We start from the raw sequence: 21,855 nt of genomic DNA, 5'->3' as shown, positions 1-21,855 counted from the left end.
AAGAGTGGAAATGATTTTAAAGGTTCAATGATGGAGTAAGCATGTATCTCAATTCAGAAACTTAAATCTGATAAACTTGTACTACTCTCAGAAAGAGTAGTCTTCCTAATAAACAGTAAACTGTACCATATGCCCAACAGAGCATATTCTGCTTACCAGATGGAAAAACCATCTGTGGCTGCATTCACAAAAAAGGAAACACACAAAAAGAACTCTCTCTGTATTTCAGGAGAATGTATTAGCATATTGTCCACGTTGTCCTGCTTACTAAAGTGGAAACATCTCACTCTGATTGTATTACCAGTAGTATTACATGGAAACGGCAATAAAACCAAGTGGGCCATCCATGCAGCATACTAGATACAGGACCTAAATTAGGGCTTCCTTTCTTAAGAAAGCAAAAAAGGGATATTTTGTGAATTTATATCATATTGAAAGGATGGAAATACAGTGAGGAATGGCCTTTTTTACTCCTCTATCCTAAGGTAGATTCACAAAATCTTGTGGCACAAAATTGGCCTGCTCTCCTCCCTCGAAGCACTGATTAAATTTAAATTGTGTATGGTTTTGTGTATGGTTGATCTATGCTTTATTTTTTGTGTATATCAGCTTTTGAACAGCACCTGGGTGGCTCTTAAGAATGTCAGAAGTAAGCCTCCAAGATAGTGAGGATTTTTGTGAACAGATGCCTTGCTGGGACCTTTGTTACCATGGTGGCATTTCTGACATTTGCGGGTTTTTATAGAAAAAAACCCTTCCCTTCCACTTCATGCTGATGTTTTAAGGGTACAAGCTATCAAAAATAATTAGCATCTAGAATCTTTTGAGGAGTTTCAAAGTAGCCATCTGTCCCAGTTTACAGGAGGCAGACCACCTATTGGAAGGAAGCTTTCATAGATGAATATCAAAACACTTGTGTCCAAGCAACATCACAGCGTGGTCAAGATGACAAAAGTTATTAATAAGGAAGAACATGCAATTTAGGAGATACTGTTTTTTTTCTGAGTTTATTAGGAAAGGCAATGTTCCTCCCCTATTCTTTTCTTCACTCTACTTTTGCACTTTGAACTCAGTCTGTAACAAGTCTGTAACAAGTTGAGAACAAAGGGAGTGGGAAAGAGAGGAAGAAACTGGAAAAAACAAGAGAAATTGGGACATTGTAAAAGTGTCTGAAAAGGTGGAATGACGGAAGATTGATCAGGACAGTCCCTACTAAATTGAGACAGCTGTAGGATGTGCTATAAGTGAGGTCCCACCTGCATGAATTGCAGTTTCCCAGATAATTTGAAGAATATGTTGCAGAGTCTGTGAACTTTATCACACCAGCCTGTTCTTTGGTCGCATTTGTGTTGTTTAAGCAAATAGAAGCATATTTTTATTGGAATGATCTCATTCACACCATGACACAATTGTACCATGCTGATACTTTGTTGCTTTGAAATCTCACAATAGTTCTCCATGTAGGATTGCTTCCTACCTTACCAAGCGTTTTTAAAAAATCACACAGTGCCCCCCCCCCCAAATTTTTCTCTTTTTTTAATGTTTTGGCTGTCTTATGAGACTTTCCTCTGGCTTGCAATATCAGGACTGCACTAGAAGAAAATTATTGCACGAGGAAGAGTGGCCAGAAGAACTGTGATATTGAGAGTTTTCCTGTAAATGAAAAGAGAATTCAACCATGACTCAAGGGCAATGCAACTAAAGGCGAGCCACAACATTGCGTAGTAAGCTTCATCAACTGATCCTTTTTCTCTTGACACAATTGCACCTTAACAGCATCATTTGATAAAGTCCAGTGTGTAACTAAGGCATGTGTTACTACATCCAGGTATGAACTATTCTAACCATATTTTCAGGACTTTTCCTGTTTAAAAATTATGAGGTATAAGGATAGAGCTGGGACGTTAAAGTTGCCCAACAACAGTTTGTTATCTAGCTAGCAGGTTGTCCAGGTATGCAGGTCACCTCCTCACAGACTTCCCCACTTGGGTGATATGTATAACCTTTTGATTTAGATCAGCATGCAGAGGGATTGATGCAGTCTTCTATATTGTTGGACTGCTATTTGTAGGATTCCTCACCTTGCTAGGGCTGATGGGAGTTACCGTTCAACAACATCTGAAGAGTCAATGACAAATACCACTGATTAAATGGTGGAGATAATGTCTAAATGTACATAAACATAACAGTTACAATGTACGTATTTGATACAAATCTGTGTCATCTTTTCATCTTTTTGAGCAATATGTAAGTTGTCACCCTAATAGTCTTTGCCAGAGATAGGGGAAGAGAGAGAAAGAAGGAAATCTTGATCTGGTTTGTGTTACTATTTTATTTTATTTATGAAGGTATTTCTGCATCACTTTTCATACGAAATATTTCAAGGCAGTTTACAGTATCACATATGAAACGTACTAAATGAAATAAAGTAATAAGATCACAATGCAGTGGTAAAACAAGTATTCCATTAAAATGGATTACTCAGCTAGACTCGGTGTGGGGATTTTGGAGAAGAATGTGGGACACAAATCAACCTGACAAACATAGCCATATTGTGCTAGAAGGATGGGAGAATGTTTCACTGGGAAGGAGGAACAAGGTTATATATGAATATCTTTGACCCAAGAGGCAGGCGGTCACTGCAACAGGATAGGTGGGAAGAAAGAATAGTATAATGGGACCAATAGTTGTAGGCACTATTTAAAAGTGTACATGTCTATATATACATATATGAGTACATTTGGAGGGAAGGAAGGGGGAGAGGGGAAGCACTAATACATTGTATTGCATTTGATCCTGATCAAAAATGTAATCTCGGGAATACAATTGTGAAAATAAAAAAAACATATATCCAAAGAGGTAAATGAACAAACCTTACATACATACCTGAACTGTGTAGTCTACTGTCCTGCTTTTGTGTATAAATTATTCTGTGGACAAATGTGATTTGTCTTTGCTTATTTTTCATTTATTTATAGCATTTATATTCCATCCTTCTCACCCTGAAGGGGACTCATGTCAGATCACAGAACACATATTAAATGCAGATTATTATAATGACAAGACAGCCAACAGATAGAGGTATATATAGGCTTCCCCATCTTTCGGCATCTTTGGAGGATGTGCTCCCTTCCGGACACCAGGGGATGCTGTTGCTCTATCTTCCTGCTGATGTTTGTAAACTTCCTCTTTTTCTGATTGAAACTCTGAGCCTAAATAAATAAATACTTCTCTGCTTTTTAAAATGTGGTTCCTATTTATCTACTCACATTTGTTTTTGAACTGCTAAGTTGGCAGAAGCTGGGCTAAAGGTCAGGAGCTCACCCTGACCCAGGCTTCGAACTATCAACTTTCTGGTTGGCAGATTTATTGCAGCTTGGTGATTAACCTGCTGTGCTAAAGCCCAGCCCATTATGTTACCTTAAGATTTTCAGTTCTCCTTTATTTTATTAGTACAGAGTTAAAATGGTTTCTGCTTCCTATTTCTTAAAGGAGGGAAAATACTTACTTCACTCTTTTTGTCCCACAAAACATTTATGTTGATTTTTAAAAAACAGATTGTTTCAAACAGATTTCTTTCTGTTTCCAGTATGAACATCTGGATTGAGAAGAAATACAGGAGAGCAAACAAAAGAAGCTTGCTGTTTTAATATGCACACCTTTTTTAAAAAAGGAGAGGGAGGCAAAATCATTGTCATTATAGGCAACATTTTTGCTTTCTCTTCTAATCGTATGCTTTCCTCACTGCTAAACCATTCTTCATTTCAAGCTTCTCTATTATTTCTGGAATTTGCAGAAAGGTTAGTGAATCTCCAGAGTTATGATTACTTTTTCTAGATGACATTTATTGATCTCATTACCTTCATGCTCATATTTCAAAAAACTTTTTTCCATTCAGTTACCATTTCAAAGATGATAAAGTCACTGCAGTGTGCACAGTGTCAGAACTGCGTGTAATTAAAACTTGTACACTGTGCTACATCAGGACCTCACTGTCAAAACCTCAGCATGTGTTGTTTACAACTTAGATTGTTATAATTAGAACACAACATGATTGGTAAGAGCAAGAGGAAACGTACACGCAAAATAAGCATCAATTATGTTTCTGCTGCAAAATATTGTGACATTTCATCACATGGCATGTTGCTATTGTAGATCTTGATTATAACAGCAATTTAAGCGAATGCTGTTGAGAAACAGTAATTCTGTTTAAACAGCGGCATGTAAAAAACTGAAAGTGATGTGGTCAAATGAAACTGTGAAATTGATAGAAATTGTTTTCCTGAAATGGTACCCTGTTCCACACTCACACTGTGGTCAACATTCTGTTAATGAATTAAGGTAATATAAGTCTAATTTATACTAACATCACCCATGTTTAGTCATTTTTTGAGTCATCAATTACTTTTAGTGTTGCTAAATTTTATGCTTAATGCCTGTACAATTGAAAATTCTAGTGTTGTAATTCTTTATTGACTGTGCCAAAATCCTCCCAAATCACCCTTTTCTTCTGAACCCATCTATTTCCACTTGAATTCTCTGTGGATGCCTTTGTAGCATGTTTGACTGTCCAGATGGATGAATACCATTATGTAGCATAACTATGGAAATATAGCTATGAGCCAGACACACATCTCTTGGTTTTGAAATTATTTCTTTGATTTTTCTAACAAGTTTATTTGGAAGTAAGTTCCATTGATTTCATTGGAGCTACCTGGTGGTGGCTCGTGTGTTAAAGCACTGAGCTGCTGAACTTGCAGACCGAAAGGTCCCAGGTTCAAATCCCGGAGCGGAATGAGCACCCGCTGTTAGCCCCAGCTCCTGCCAACCTAGCAGTTTGAAAACATGCAAATGTGAGTAGACCAATAGGTACCGCTCTGGCGGGAAGGTAACGGCGCTCCATGCAGTCATGCCGGCCACATGACCTTGGAGGTGTGTATGGACAACACTGGCTCTTCGGCTTAGAAATGGAGATGAGCACCAACCCCCAGAGTCAGACATGACTGGACTTAATGTCAGGGGAAAACCTTTACCTACCTTCTACAGAAAAATTAATTGCCAGTCTCTGATTCCTTCTTTCTGCTCCAATAAAATATGTCATGGGATAGCATGTATATATTTGTGTTTATCTTTGAATGAAGCACCTTCAGGGTTTTGCCACACATTCTTTTTTAAGTAACCAACCAGTCAAAACAATTATTTTGATTTGAGTGAAATTTCAAATTATTCTTAATTTAAATAAACTCTTAGTAGTCTTTGGAGAACATCACAAAATGGACTTTTATAAGTGTTTATATTTCCTTTTTCTGTGAACCTAAGATTTCAGCTTTCATTTAGGGAATGGGTGGCTTGTTTGTGGACTTCCTATAGCCCAAGTTGGGCAAAGTGTGACATAAATGATAGGGCTCTGTGGTTGACTCTGGTACTTAATTGCGTCCCTCATTTTTAAAAAATTGGCCAGGAGGAGGAGGAGGAGAAGAGTGAAGAGGAGGAAGGACAAAGAGCACTGTGAACTCAGTTTGTTGTTTAAAGGCTATTTAACCACTAGACCAGAACAGAACTTTTAAGAAAATGTTGTAAAAATGTTGCTTGGAGCCTGAAATAGATCCAAGGATTTAAAATACAAGTCAAATTATGACAACCCCAAGCCATCTGGGATGTTAATTACCTCTTTTGCTAACCTTTCCCCCCTTTGATGTGATAGTCAGTGGGCAATCAAAGTATAGTGGTACATCAAAACCCATTCCTAGACATTAATAATATTTCCATTGCTAAGAAAGATATCCATCGGCTGCTGTAGGGAGTGAATACGGCAATAAATTGGGCTGTGGTCTGGTTTAGCTGTGTTGCTTTCAAGAGAATTAAAGGGGGTTTTTTTACAGATGAAAACCTATAAAAGTCATACCATGATCTTCTCCCAGGACATGTGGAGCATGATTCTCTGAAACTCTGGAAGGCAGCTATCAAGCCCTGAGGGTGTTCTCAGTAAACCGGCTTGAGGTGATGGGGTGAAGTCTCTAAGCAGCATCTCTCCAGGTTGTAGTTCTGTGGAGAAGGGAAGAGAGCTGAGGTTGGATTTACAGCCAGGATGAGTGCTGTCTGGTCATCTCCCCTCCTTACCACCCTACAGCAATGACAGAGCCTCCAGAAATCTACTCTGGAGGTTCTGTTTTGGCATTGTACAAGAAGGTTGTCAATACTTATTTGTGCAATATCAAAAATTCACACATACATCACCAATGAGATTCCAGACATTATTATATTCGATATCCCCACTCTGTATATATTGGTGTACTACAAATATCCTTAATTTTAAACCCTGGTTTGCAGTATCTAGCACAATTGTTCTCAACCTGTGGGTCCCCAGGTGTTTTGGCCTACAACTCCCAGAAATCCCAGCCAATTTACCAGTTGTTAGGATTTCTGGGAGTTGAAGGCCAAAACATCTGGGAACCCATAGGTTGAGAACCACTGATCTAGCACATGCACATTTAGTGAAGTTGAGAGAGCCTTTTCTGATATATGCTGAAGCTATGCAAGTAGATGTGCATAAAGTAGCTCTTGAATTCCTTTAAAACTATCAGCTAGAACATAATTCTTAAGCTATCCTATGTGTGACAAGCAAAATGAATCACTTGCAAGACATTATCTTTTGGACCTTTTCTGCTGGGGCAGTGATCATTTTGCTTCCTTTATTTTGACTGTAGATGCTCAGAATGGTTTTTATTATATATAAAAAAAACCATGGAGAGAGCAGAACACATGCAAGTGAGAAAACAATACAGTTCTATGAAGAAAAAGCAAGTTGTGTTTTCACATATGATGACTGGAATGAGATTAGCTAGCTCTGGTGCTTTATTTCATGGGATATTCTAGTTCCAGTCAGGTTTATTCTTGGCTTCTTTGTTTCTAGGCTTCTACCACACCACTAAATTCTATGATGTTTAATGAGGTGCAGTAAAATTACCTTTGGGGGCCCCTGGTGGCACAGTGTGTTAAAGCACTGAGCAGTTGAACTTGCAGAGCAAAAGGTCCCAGGTTCAAATCCCAGGAGCGGAATGAGTGCCCGCTGTTAGCCCCAGCTCCTGCCAACCTAGCAGTTTGAAAAAAATGCCAATGTGAGTAGATCAATAGGTACCACTCTGGCGGGAAAGTAACGGCACTCCATGCAGTCATGCCAGCCACATGACCTTGGAAATGTCTGTGAACAACGCCGACTCTTCGGCTTAGAAATGGAGATGAGCACCAACCCCCAGAGTCGGTCACGACTGGACTTAACGTCAGGGGAAACCTTTTTCTTTACCTTTACCTTAAAACTACCTTTAAAATGTATATACATATATAAAATATTTCTTTGCCAGCTGTCAAGGTATGTATCTTCTTACTAACTAAGGCATTTTTTAAAAATATATGTTTTGAGATAATACTATGGCAATAATAACTCTAATCATCAAGACAGAACTGATTTTTTATGGTGCTTAAATTCAATCCAAGAAACCCTGCCTGCAGGCTTTCAATAAGATGAGAAGGTGAGGAAAGGAGAAAGGAAAGGACAGGGAGATGAGAGGTTAATGGGTTGGAAGAAGAGATATTTTCAAATGCTGTTGAAACAATTGTAAAGAGGGAGATGTTGAGATGTTAGGAGACAAGCGTTCTAAAGCAGAGTGAGGGAGGGGGAAGAGGCTATGGCAAAAAGTGTTAGCTAAAGTAGTAGTTTGTAATCACAAAAATATTGTCCTTTCAGCCTGAATTGTATTACAGTACTTTTAAAAAAGGTTTCATGTGGAATCTAGCTCCGTAGGTCTATTTGAACATAGAAGCTAGGATTATAGCATTCCTGCATTTTAGGATAATTTGCAGACTAAGTAGGAAAAAGGAAGAATGCAGTCCATAACAAGGTCATCATTAAAATGGATAAAACACATCGAATCTAGGAGGTAGGTTGTTTAAAGGTCATTAAACGCTGTGTCGAGTCATTCCAAGGGATTTTCCCCTTTTGGTGGGTTATATTAATTGTTCTCAAAATTATTATTGCCTAATAGTAACTGAAGCAAAAAAAAAACCCTTGAGATTATTCACAGTATTTCATGTTGATGAAAAATATATGCATTTGATTGGCCAGGATAAATGATTCACACTAGGGAATTGTAATTGATACTCTAATAGGAGGAAGTTAGAGATTTGGCCTTCAAAACTAAGTTCTTCAGATGTTGGACTCCAATTCCTAGAATCCACAACAACAACAACAACAACAACAACAACAACGGATCAGGAACCTTTCACCTCATAATTATAGTGCTGCTATTCTGCTATAACTGCCTGAGCAATATCCTATGAAATCCTGGGATCTGAAGTTTAGGGAGAAGTATTTAGAATTTTCAGCCAAAGAGCTTTAGGGCTCCATAAAATTACAAACCTAGGATTCCATGGGACATAGGCTTGGCAATTAAAATGGAAGCATAGTACTATAATTGTGTAGTACAAAAGGGCCCCAACACTATCTGGGGACCCCTATTTCAAAATCACTGTATAGTGCTGCGCATGTCAACTACTGCTGCCTTCAAATGAACCATCGGGATCACTAGCTGTCTCCTGTACAGCAAAAAGCATTGCAAACAGATCCAATTGCCTATTTCTTTGTTTGTTTTTCTCAGGATGGTGTGCATGATTCTTCACACCCCTTTTCTTACAATTAGAAGGTTAGGTTGAGGGAGCGTGATTGGCCAAAAGTGAACTACTTGAAGTTCAAACATTTCAGTATAATACCAGTAACAGCCAATAATCTAAACTGGGACACCAAGGGGCATAAGGGTGCTTCCACACAGCCATATAACCCAGAATATCAAGGCAGGAAATCCCACAATATCTGCTTTGAACTGTGTTATCTGGAGCCCCTGATGGCGTAGTGGACTAAAGCCTCATGACTTGAAGGTTGGGTTGCTGACCTGAAAGCTGCCAGGTTCGAATCCCACCCGGGGAGAGTACGGATGAGCTCCCTCTATCAGCTCCAGCTCCATGCGGGGACATGAGAGAAGCCTCCCACAAGGATGGTAAAAACATCAAAACATCCGGGCATCCCCTGGGCAATGTCCTTGCAGGCGGCCAATTCTCTCACTCCAGAAGCGACTCAAGTTGCTCCTGACACGAAAAAAAACAACTGTGTTATCTGAGTCCTCAGTCAAAGGTAGATGCTACAAAGATTGCTACCTTTCAAAATTCTGGGCAAGATCACTGTGTGAAGAAGCTCTCTCCCATTCAACCTTTATCTTGTCTTTAGTTTGCCTCAACTCAGCTTTCAGCCTTCATGTCCGCCTCCTGTGGAAGATACTAACCTTGACAGTGTTTTCCTGATATGTTTTCAGGAAGCAAGCAATTGAAGCAAAGTTGTTATCTCTAAGGCTCTGGAAAGCTATTTTGAAATACAGGGAGTACTTAAGAGAATTGTATGAAAAAAACAGTTGACAAAAACAAGCTTCTAGACAATACATTATCGTTATCAGTCAGATCTAAAAGTGCTTTTCTGCATACAAAAGGTGTCAACATCTTCAAGGGGTGCTGATAAAAGTGAAAAGTTGATTTGATTCTACAAATCTTTGAGCCAGCAGAAGTACACAAAGTAAAGAGCCAGGGTTGAGAAGATAGGTGAACTGCCTTTTTGTACGCTGTCCTTTCCCATTCAGGGGTGGGGCATTAGTAGAATAGGTTTAATGTCTCTAATTCATAGAGTTGGAAGAGAGACCACATGGGCCATCTAGTTCAACCCCCTGCCATATGGGAAAAGCACAACCAAAGAATCACCCTCAAAAGATTGCCATTCAGCCCCTGTTTATAAGCCTCCAAAGAAGGATCTTCCACCACAATCCAAGGCAGAGAGTTCCACTGTTGAACAGTTCTCATGGTCAGGAAGTTCTTCCTAATGTTCAGGGAATCATTAATATGCTAGCTACTAATATCGCAATTCAATTACATTTATGTTTGCTGTTGTTATGTGCCTTCACGTTGATTCCAATGTATGGCAAACCCTATCAGGGTTTTTGTGGCAAACTTTATATTTGCTTTCTCCTTAGAAGTTTGACAAACTCAAGGCCCACAGGGCAAATCCAGCCTGTCGTCATGTCATGATGCCTGATTTTAAAATGTCCTCAGGGCCACAAGTGCTGTTCGGTTGTAATTCCCAATATTCCCAGATCACATGGCAGATAATTAAAAGTGATTGAATTTATTTTTCAGTAACATCTGGGGAACCAAATTGGGTAAAAAACTAAAGAGCATTGACCACTATGTAAAAATATTATAGTTGATGCTCTGTATCCATGGATTCTCCAGCCATGGTTTCAGTGGCTATTTGAAGGCAGCCATAAGGCTTATGTGGCCCTTCATGAAAATGAGTTGGACACCCCTGCTTTAAGGATAACAGACTGAAACTTGCCCAAAGTCCCCCAATGGGTTTCCATGTCTGAGCAGGCATCTCCCAAAGATCTAGTCAAACACTGGGAAATTCTCTCATAGACACCCTGGGATGCAGCACTCTCTATGCTGTCCTTTTTTGTTTCAACAGGCTTTTGGGAATTGACTGCAACCCCCCTAGATAGGCGCAGGGGAGGTTTCAGACAAAGCAAAATCCAAAGATCTCAATGGCGGATCAGGCAGAAGATAACATGGTACATGTTACAATGGCTATGAAGGCATAGGAAGGCTGCAACAAATTGAGAAGTCACCAACTGTGCCTCTGGTTTGGACCCTCACTCTGTGAAGACTGTGTGATGATCGGCTGTGCACTGACCTCCACACATTAAAAGAAAACATGCACAGGCATCTTTCAAGAACTTGGGAGGCCAATATACAAGTAAAAGTTTTAAAAAAGCAATGAACTCTAATGGTGTGCTCCATTTCAAAATAATTACTATGTATTTTGGTGTTTTATGTATTTTAATATGTATTGGTTTTAATTTTTCTAAGCTATATTGATTCTATAGGTAAAGGTAAAGGTTTTCCCTGACGTTAAGTCCAGTCATGTCTGACTGGGGTTGGTGCTCATCTCCATTTCTAAGCCGAAGAGCCGGCATTGTCCATAGACACCTCCAAGATCATGTGGCCGGCATGACTGCATGGAGTGCTGTTACCTTCCTGCCAGAGCGGTACCTATTGATCTACTCACATTGGCATGTTTTCGAACTGTTAGGTTGGCAGGAGCTGGAGCAACAGTGGGCGCTCACTCCGCTCCCGGGATTTGAACCTGGGACCTTTCGGTCTGCAATTTCAGCAGCTCAGTGCTTTAACACACTTCGCCACCGGGGCTCTTATTCTATATATTGACAAAATATGGTTTGTAAACAAATGTGTTCCCATTTCTCACCCATCCCAACAAATTGCTTTTGCTCATTTCCCTTTCCGTCTTATAATCACTCCATAAACTCCCCTTTTCATTATCTTATGGATTTCTATATGGTTGGCAGAAAAAATCCAAAGGGTCTTTCTATGACTTTTCCAGTTTGGAACATAGGCAGACTATCTGGATGCAAAAATGTTTATGCACTTCCGAGATGTGTTTATTAATTGTTGGTTGGAAATAGTTGTTCTTGCATTGCAGTTAACTAAACTATTTTCTTCCAATCATGGATTAAATAACAATTCATAAACAAACAAAAAAATCACCTAATGATGAAATGAATAATTAAAGATATATTGTTTCTTAACTGAATCTATGATATTTTTAATGCCCATTTAGAAGTAATAGAGTATTTGCCATTATTGTTGTTCTGGCATCCATCCAAGGATTTAATCTGCCCATAATATTTAGAAAACATAGAATATGTTGTTATATTTTAATAATTTTACCTTGTGATCAGAATTCAGAAAAATTATTTTTTAAAACTGAGACTGACAAGAATCGTTCAACCAGTATGATAATGAAATTGAAAGTTAATGAATGCTAAGGGTTGGCTCATCCATTTTCTAGATAAGAAGGGAGAAGCAAGAAGTCTCCTAACCCTATATATAAAAGGAAGGAGATGGATTGCTTGAAATCATGTGACTGTGTGGCTGCTCTGTTGGAGGCCATGAGCTTAAGTGGGAATGAAGAGAAGATTTTCCTATTTAAAAAATTAGGTCACATTTCAGCTACTCTTCTGCTGCTTTCCCATCTTTTGTTATGGAGTCTGACATGAATATTACAGCACACATTTTGGCTGAATAAGGATTTAGAGTTTGGTTTGTAGAATGGAGATAATGACATTCACTTCAAAAAACTGAGGATTAATTAGCTTATGAAGTAATTTCATGATAACAAATGCTAAGTACTATTAATAACAGTAATAAAAGCTTTTCTTAAACCAAATGGACAGTTGAGCAAAAGAGTCTTTTCACAATGATTCCCTTACCCCAGCTCTTGTTTTAGAGCCTAACCCTTCACGGCATTGGCTGAACCTTAAGTACTTGTTCCAAGTAGACATGTTTGATACGGATTTGTGGCTTTGTTGAAAATGCCTCCTACCAAGCTATTAATTACTATGGCTTGCAAAAGAGCTTGGCAAATAGTTACATATTACATATGATAATTACATGTTGCCTTTGACAAACAAAAAGAAGCCACAGTACCATTACAGGATTACCATGATGTCGTAACGTGCTGTTATAATTGTTCTTTGCTTGTCCATCTAGCATCAGTTAGTCAGCTTCCATTTGTAATATCTGGCTAGTGGCTTCATCTTCATCTGAATGTATTCTAAATTAGAGCTATAGTACAGCAGCATTCTTTGCCCGTTATATCTTTCACTGGAGCAAGAAAGGTAGTATCAACACTGTGAGAAAGCACAGAAAGATTTCAGAGAACTGTATGGCAGTTTAGACGTAAGAAAAGGAGATACGGTCTTCTAATAGCCTAAGACCCAAACTAAATAGGGCTTTATAAATCATCATTAGCAATTTGAATTGTGCCTGGAAAGGGACAGTCAGCCAATTGATCTATTGCAAGAAGAACGTATCCTCCATGTAGCCAACCCATTTACCAATCTGGCTGCAGCGTTTTGAATCAATTGACATTTTGGAACACTCTTCAGCCCCAAATAAAACACATTGCTGTAATCCAAACAGGATGTAAAGAAGGTACTTGTTATCAGGGTGTCAGGATGTGAAAGCCCAGCATTCATGACAACTGTACTCTCCACATCCTGCCAGAGCAATGGGGAGTGGGAGATAATCTAAATGATAAGAGCCATCTAACCAGGGATGGGTTTTATGGCCAGCTCTGGTTTTTCAAGCCTGAGAAAGGACTATATAACAGATACGTGTGAATGTGGGGAGGTGGGAAGGTAGGAGGTGGATATACTTGGGGTTTGGCGGGAATGCGTAAGTTCTAGCTTCATTTTCATCTTGTAAAGAAGGTCTTCAATAAAGCGTTTCCATGGGACTGCCTGTGTGAGCCTGCTTGAGTCCTATAGCTTTCAAAAGCTGACAGAGGGCCTGATTAGATTTCTCCAGTTGGCACACTAGCATTTACTGTACCAGATGCAGTCATGGTCAACACCAGAACTTGGACCTCTAGGCTCAGGGCTGAATATGGGCAAATCCTAATCTCTGTTTCCACAGCTATCTTTCAACTGACCAAGGGCACTTCTATCTTAGCTGGATCAAGCTTCAATTTATTTAACCTCAACCAGTCCATTACAGCTGCCAGACACTGATTTAGCACAGAAATACAATAAAATGTTCCCTCACTACTTCGCTGTTCACTTTTCGCGGATTTGCTGTTTTGTGGTTTTTCAATAAATTCTAAAAGACTATTATAAATCATAAAAAATTACAATTTACAGCCTAAGGAAGGGAGGAAGGAGAAGCCAAAGGGAGAGAAAAAGAGCCCAAGCAGCAATGGGAGGAGAAGGTTGATTGGTTGATAAAGACTTAAAATAGCGTATAACTACTAAAATAATGTATAAATATTAAAATAAATATAGCGTCTCTACTTTGCGGATTTTAATTTATTGCGGGTGGTCCTGGAACCTAACCCCAGTGATAAGTGAGAGAACACTGTACTTGTAATAAGTTGAAAAGGAATAATAGAACTGAGTATTTTCAGAATAACCATGAGACGTGATTTCTAAACTTTAGACAATCTCTTTTATCAGTTTCATGAAGATGCAACATAGCATAGAGGCACCAGACAGTACCCTGAGGTCAACTGCCAAGAGTTGAACAGGAATCCCATCACACTCTTAGTGAGCCCCTCTAGGAAGGAATAGAGCCATTATAGAACAGTGTACAGCATAGAACCTCCAAGATTCAGCTTAATAAGGTAATTCAGAGATACCAATAAGGTACCAAGGCTGGTGGTACTGAAAGCTGTTGAGAGATCCAGAAGAATCAACAAGAATATACTATTCTATCTAGATCCCAGTGGCAGTTACCCATCAAGGTGACCCAATCTCAAAACTAAGCCTGAAATGAGACTGAACTGGAGTTATATAAAGTGATACCTTGACTTAAGACTTTAATTCCTTCTGTGACCAATCTCTTATCTCAAAATGCTCTTATCCTGAAGCAAATTTTCCCACTGAAATTGATTAAAATACTATTAATCTATTCTGCCCTCTGAACCCCCATTTTTGATACATGTTTTAAATAAGAAAATGTACTTTATAAATGACAAATAACGTATAAATGCACATTCACGTGGAACAATAAAAAACACATTTGCGGTAACAAATGTGTGTTGGCCAGTGTAACAGCAAGGCAAAACATTCACATTCACATGAAACAATAATAAAAGAAAGATCAACTTTAAAGTGGTAGAAGCACAAAGTTGTGGTAAGGAAGCACAAAGCACAAAGAGAAGAGGCAGAAGCACAATTTTCTTCATACTGTACTCATTCCAGCCCCCTCCCCTTGCTCCCCCCCCCCCCCCCCCCCCCGCTCTCCCTTCATGAAGCCAAACATACCAGGAATAAAGACCACACAAAATCAACTAACCTGAAGTTCCTCAAAGCAGACAAGAAGAAAGCAGACAGCAATCTCCCAAAGTGGGTAAGAGCAAAGCAGACAGCAATATCCCAAAGCAGACAAGAACATATGGCATGAGTTACGGGGGCTGCTCCCTTGAAGCCCCAAAACCCTGTACTCTTGCACTAGCACTCCTTCTTGCACTAGCTCTTGACTCAAAATGCTGTTCTTATGTCAAAGCAAGACCTGGGCCAACAGACCGCTCTTAACCCAAACGGTCTTAAGTTGGGATGCTCTTAAATAGAGGTTCCACTGTAATCTAGTTTATCCCTAGAGTTGCTCAAATACCTTGCCCAAGAATAGGACATTGTAGATTGGCCTATAGTATATTGTGATCCAAGAAAGGGTCCCCCCCCCCAAAAAAAGAGATCTTACAACAGCTTCTTTCAGGAGAGTTGAGACCATACCTTTTTGCAAAGAGTTGGCAAGATCAATGGGTCTTACCAACTCAGCTAGGAGTTCTCTGGCATGTTGAATAAGCCGGGAAGTACAAGGCTTTCATAAATATGTGGTGCTCTCCAAGAATCTTGTCCACATCCTCGACTGCACAAATTGAAAAGTGCCCATCACCCCGGAAAAGCAGTGGGAAGATTTCCTTAACCGAACCTTGATCACCTCTGGTATCCTCATCAGCCCAATTACGAGTGATTTTTATCTGCAAAGCGGTGGGCAAATTCTTCACAGTGAACTGTTGTCATGGCTTTATCCAAATAATTCTTAGGATTAGTTGTTTGGTGAGAGACTTGAAATCCTCTGTTACAGAACTCCAGTACTGCCCTTCAGAGGAGTAAACTAGAATGAACACACAGTCATCTATGGACAACGCCAGTTCTTCAGCTTAGAAATGGAGATGAGCACCAACCCCCAGAGTCGGACATGACTAGACAATGTCAGGCAAAAACATTTACCTTTACCTGCCAAACTGTAATTTTAAGTCCTTCAGATGGAGCCATGACAATTAAGGTGGAATGAGACTTACACACTTTTTGTGCCTCAGCTGCTGCTGAAGGCACTATGATAGACTACCTGTGATATTTTCTTCTTCCCTAGAGATAACCAGTTTATGAGCTTCTGATATTTTTAGTTTTCAGGCTTCAGCAAAGTCAGTTATTCCACATACAGTTAAAAATGAAGTGAAATAGTGGCAGTATATTTCCCCCCACTTTTATTTATTTGTTAAAACAACATCTAATTTAACTTCAATAAAGGCATCTGTACAATTGACAATAGAAGCATCTCTTGTTAGTGTTCAGAATTTGAATTAGTTTCTTTTTTGTATATCTCCAAAAATCCACCCTGCCAGCACAGCCAGTTCTAGAAGTTTTAGTCTTAAAAGATATTTTCCCCAAAAGGTCTGGTTAGGAGACTTTGTACATAAATCCCATTTGTGATTTAGTTCTTCTGCCATAATTCTGAGTCACTGCTGTTGTTTGAAAGGGGGGGGGTTGAAAGTCAATAATTCCATAATAATTCGATGTTTTCCCTTTTTTAACAATAGGGCCACAGATGGCTGATGGAGACAAAATTTAGACAGCAGCTCACCCGATCATTGGGAAAAGATTTTTTGTAATTACAAAAAAGAGACAGTTATCCTTAATATATACATCCTAATATATATGTATATAAAATATATGCATGTAAAGCATATTTGAACCAAACATTGGTCCAAGTATACAGAGAAAACAATGGGATTAATTCCAACTTGGTTATAAGGAGAGATCCATGGGTCTACCAAGTGGGTCTGTTTTAAGAACATCTTATTCTGGATTTCTATACAATGGATTTAAAACCAAGGTATGAAATCATTACCTTCATGATAATTTCTATCATTTTCACCATCATTATGAGTACCATGTATTTCCCCATAAACTGGAACTCAAAATGTTTTACAAACTATAACAGACTTAATAAACCAATAACATTTAAAAAACAAATTTAAAAGATTACTCTACTGGATCTTGGTAAATGTGTGTGCATGAGAGAGACAGAGAGAGAGAGAGAGAGAACAACTCCTATTCTTGTTATTAGTGCTATAGTGAAGTGTTGTTCCCTCCTTCCTTTTGTGAGTTTGTCATGCTGTCACTAAAGGATCAGTACATTATATTTATGTCAGTACTGTACAATTGTTGTGTTGCTTTATGGAGTGAAGATGGTATGACAGCTTGAAAAATAGTTCTTTTCAAACAGGAATGGTAACCTTATATCAACAGTATGTCTTACTAATCCAAAACTATTCTGATATAATTATCTGAACCAGTCATGTCAAGTCGATAAGAGACGTGCATACAGTGCAAATAACACAGGACCAATCTGTGTCAAATAGACATCAGCTAGAAACCTCTCACCCTGTCTCACTAGTCAGGGTGTCCGTGCAGAGCTGACTTCTCATATGCATTTTCCACCCTTTCCTTAATCATCTCAACCCCACAAGCATGCATTACCCATTTTCAAATTAAAAGTGCTGTTCAGGTCCAGAGTACTGGATTACAGTATACCCAACATGAGTATTGCAGTTGAACACATTTGGAGTGCAGTAAGTTGTGGAAGGCTGGTCTGCAGATAGATGTGTTAAGATAATGTGGAGAGAGGGGAAAGAATTATTTACACTGAAGAATGGTGTAACAATTTAGTTAATTATTTTTCTCATCTGGTTGTCTGCCTTTGAAGTCATCCCTCCACATTTGAAGTTTTGACTTTGGCAAATCTGATTAAAGATAAAATCTCTAGGTCTTCTAGTATGATTATACTGTCAGCTTTGTCCCATCATACTGAAGAACCTAGAGATTTCTAGAGAGAACACATATCTCAGAATATGTGTCTTCTAATTTGATTCCATGGCCAGCTTCCAGCGAAATATGGCAATAGGGTTGTGCTGCAAAACTTACAAATTCCTAGAAAGATATTCTTTCGGAAAATTGCAGTTTTTTGTGGTTTTCCATTTTTGAAGGTGTGCTGTGCTCGTAACCCCAGTGAATGTGGAAGTATAGCTATTTAACAAGAATCTTTTTTTTAATCTTCCACTGATTGGCTGGTAGTATTATATCCTTCTTAATTATCGAAACATTTTTCTTAAGGATAGTAAGTGATTTTAGACACTGTCAAATTTTGTTTACTTACCCAACATCCATCCATCCATCCATCCATCCATCCATCCATCTATATATATCTGAATCAATTAGGTGTTTGGTTTTGCAGATCTCAAACTATTTCTCCACTATGGAGATTACCAATTTATGTGACTTTTGGATGTGCATTTCCAAGGTATTGTGTGCATTCTTAAAAGGTTAATAACCTAAGCTTAGATATTTGTGAAAAGGAAATGGCAATCTACAATGCCTCTTTGTAAGGGGCAACATAGGGGAAAACTAAAATGAAATGTGGTAAGGGAATGCTATCTTCTGCATAACTCAAATATCGCAACCAGGGCAAAAGTGAGTAGGTTAATTGTAGCGTACTTGCAAAACATTACGAAGTTCCATAAAACATTCATTTCTACGTAATCTGAAGTTACTTTTTAATGGAATGGAATTTTGGGTGATTGGGAGATACATGTAAACTACTTTTGGCACTGATTGCAATCAGAATGAAATGAATGCATGAAATTAAAGTCAAGGTATATACATTTCATAATTTACTTTTTAAATACTTGAAAAGTTTAAATTCTGGATGCTTAGCAGTACCTTCACACTCTTGCATAATTCTGCCTATTAAAGAAGAACATGTTTTGGTGGAAATTTTGTTTATGATGGTATTTTCATAATTACAGAGACACATCTGGGAGTATGGGTTGCCTCTAGTTAATTGCTAGGATGGTGTGGTGGTTTTAACCAAATTAGCTGAATATATGCAGTATTTACATTAGGGCTGCAGAGACATTGCTTGTGTATTGAAGAAAGGAAGCTGAGTTTGCATATCAAGCTAAATGAGATTGATGGTGTGTATACCCTGCAGAAGAGAAAAATAGCAACCCATTTTCAGCTGGCTTAGTGTTGGAAACATTTCACGCTTGCAAAACTATGCGACTTATTTAGCTTGTAAATTACTCCACGTGCGCCTACCTGTGAGAACTCAGTGGGGGATAGAGGTGGATGAGATGATCATTGCAAGTTCAGTATGGAGATTATTTTATTACCATGAACATTGCTAGCCTCAATGTTCTCTTACCATTACCTTCATTTTAATTATCATTGTATCTATGGGGCTTCACTCATCTATTCATTGGATTCATATGGAGCTCAAGGTAACACACACAAAGAAAATGCAAGTACAATTACGGTAAATATAACATTTTTTTTAAAAATTCAAAACACATTTGAAAACCTATTGAAGTTGAAAATAAAATGATGAAAGCCCTTTCCTTAGAACTCAGTTGCCAAAAACCATTTTGAAAAGAAAGATATGTGCCTGCCAATGGGAGGATAAAAGTGTGGTAATCACTGTGCAGTCTATTTATTTATTTATTTATTTATTTATTTATTTATTTGCAGTATTTATATTCCGCCCTTCTCACCCCGAAGGGGACTCAGGGCAGATCACATTACACATATAAGGCAAACATTCAATGTCTTAACATAGAACAAAGACAGAGACAAACGCAGGTGCCGAGCTGGCCTCGAACTCATGACCTCTTGGTCAGAGTAATTTGTTGCAGCTGGCTGCAGCTGGCTGCTCACCAGCTTGCGCCACAGCACGGGCGTATATTTTTCATAGGAACTGAATCCCCAAGAGAGCCCTCCTCTTGTCCATACTTGTTTGTGGAACAAAATATTGCCAGAATTAATTTCATTACTGGTGATCACTTGGTCATCATCTTTCTCCGTGTGTTTCTTCTGGGCTTCAGATTGTAGAACAGTAATTCTCAACCCGTGGGCCCCCAGGGTGGTTTGACCTACAACTCCCAGAAATTCCAGCCTGTTTACTAGCTGTTAGGATTTCTGGGAGTTGGAAGCCAAAACATCTGGGGACCCACAGGTTGAGAACCACTGTTGTAGAATATATGGCTATGCTTAATTTCTAGGAAGGAAATTAAGACTTGACATGTATATGTGAAAGTGATCTAGGCATCCTAGTAGAGTACAAGTTGAACATGAGTCAACAGTGTGATGCAGCAGCTTAAAAAGGCCAATGTGATTCTAGGTTACATCAATAGACGTATAGTGACTATTCTGCTTCGATCAACCCTGCCCCCAAATAGAATTCTGTGACCATTTCTGTGCCCCACAATTCAAGAAAGTTATTGACAAGCTGGAAAGTGTGCAAAAGAGGGCAATCGATATGGTGAAAGATCTAGAAACCATGTCCAATGAGACGTGGGTATGTTTGTTTAGCCTGGAGAAGGGAAGGTTGAGAATGGACATCATAGCCACGTTTAAACATTTCAAAGACTGTCATATTGAAGATGGAGCAGGCTTCTTTTCTGCTGCACCAGAGACAATGAGACAGAGCAATAGATTCAAACTTCAGGAAAACAAATTCCACCTAAGCTTTAGGGAAAAAAAACTTCCTGATGGTACGAACTGTTTAACAGTGGATATGTTGCCTTGAAGTGCAGTAGAGTCTCATTCTCTGAAAATTTTTAAACAAGTTGAATGTTAATCTGCTGAGTAAGGCTTTGATTGTGTGTTTCTACATGGCAGGGAGTTAGACTGGTTGGCCCTTGTGTTTTCTTTTAGCTCTATGATTCTAGTCATTGGCTATACTAGCTGAAGAGTTGTAACTGTAGCACATGGGACTTCCTAGTTCATATGTCAGGAAAGTACCTGATTGTACGACAGCTGGTGCAGAAATATTAGCATCAGATTTGAGAGCATCTTCCAATGAACACAGGAAGCCAGGATATTACTCTATTCAACTGAGAGTCAACAGGTTCTTCTTCAGAGTGCTTTCTCCACTCCTTGACTAACTCACACATGAAGGAAATGAATTCTATGCTTTCTGAGAAGCATTTTAATCTATTCTTATTTATTTATAAAATGTCCTTCAGTAGGAAAGTCCCCAGATGGTATGCAATTTTGAGTCATAAAAACAAATTCAATAAAACCTAATAAAGAGCCATTTCAACATTGCGAAAGCAAGCAGCATCCATAAAAAGAACTAGTAAAGTCTATAAAATCCAGTTGAAAGCATAAACAACACAACTAAGGCTGCTTCCAGATGAGCTCTCCTAGTATTACCCATCAAAAAGTATGGTGAAACTATTCAGTCTTTCCCTTGTTACTGTTGTGCAAGTAGGTAATGATCCTATAGGCTTTCCCTCTTATTTTAGACAGCCATGTGCATCACTTCACACAACTAAACTAACGTTTTTCATCTTCGTACCCACCTCCTCTTCCTAGGACTTATTCTATACCTAAAACGTTTCTACATTCTTGATCGGTTGAGTAAAAACCAAGCAAGCAGGCAAATCTATTTGACAAGTCTGCTTTTTAAAAAAGGAAAACCTCTAAGCATGTTTGAACTCAAATTTTAGCAGCATCATGACAACAGGGATAAAACAGATTTTGCTTCTCCTGTATATGTGTGCCTCTAAGTCACTGGTTGACTCATGGCAACTTTATGAATTTAATAGGATTTTCACAGACATAGAAGTACTCAGAGCTGGTTTGTCATTAACTCCCTCTGAAATATAGCTTACAGCACCTGGTATTCCTTGGCAGACTTCCATCCAGGTGCTAACCTGGCCAGCTGGCCTGAATCTTCTTAGTTTCCAAGATCAGAAAAGATCAGGTGTTTTTGGAGTACCATATTTGTTTGAGTATAATGCGCCACTGAATGTATTGCACACCTCAGTTTTGAAGGTACACATTGCAAAAAATGGATTTGCCATTGAATGTAATGTGCCCAACAGTGCAGGCATAGAGG

The 21,855-nt window shown here is 38.8% G+C and overlaps 1 long non-coding RNA gene across 2 annotated transcripts in view; it reads right to left on the bottom strand.

The window, feature by feature from the left end:
* The window catches only part of LOC103279111 (uncharacterized), a 52,610-nt gene that overhangs the window by 26,500 nt on the left and 4,255 nt on the right, over nt 1-21,855 (bottom strand). Inside the window, exons 3-4 of one of the 2 annotated variants that reach the window (XR_009999899.1) lie at nt 8,946-9,138; nt 5,906-6,045 (exon numbers count right to left, since the gene is read on the bottom strand). This is a non-coding gene — a long non-coding RNA (uncharacterized LOC103279111). The remainder of the gene's footprint in view (nt 1-5,905; nt 6,046-8,945; nt 9,139-21,855) is intronic. The other variant, XR_506565.3, reaches the window with a different exon arrangement.

This window comes from Anolis carolinensis, chromosome 6 (genome assembly GCF_035594765.1).
Source record: "Anolis carolinensis isolate JA03-04 chromosome 6, rAnoCar3.1.pri, whole genome shotgun sequence".
NCBI classification, from domain to species: Eukaryota; Metazoa; Chordata; class Lepidosauria; order Squamata; family Dactyloidae; genus Anolis; species Anolis carolinensis.
Note: the sequence above shows the minus strand (reverse complement) of the source record. Positions and strands in the feature narration are given on the sequence as shown.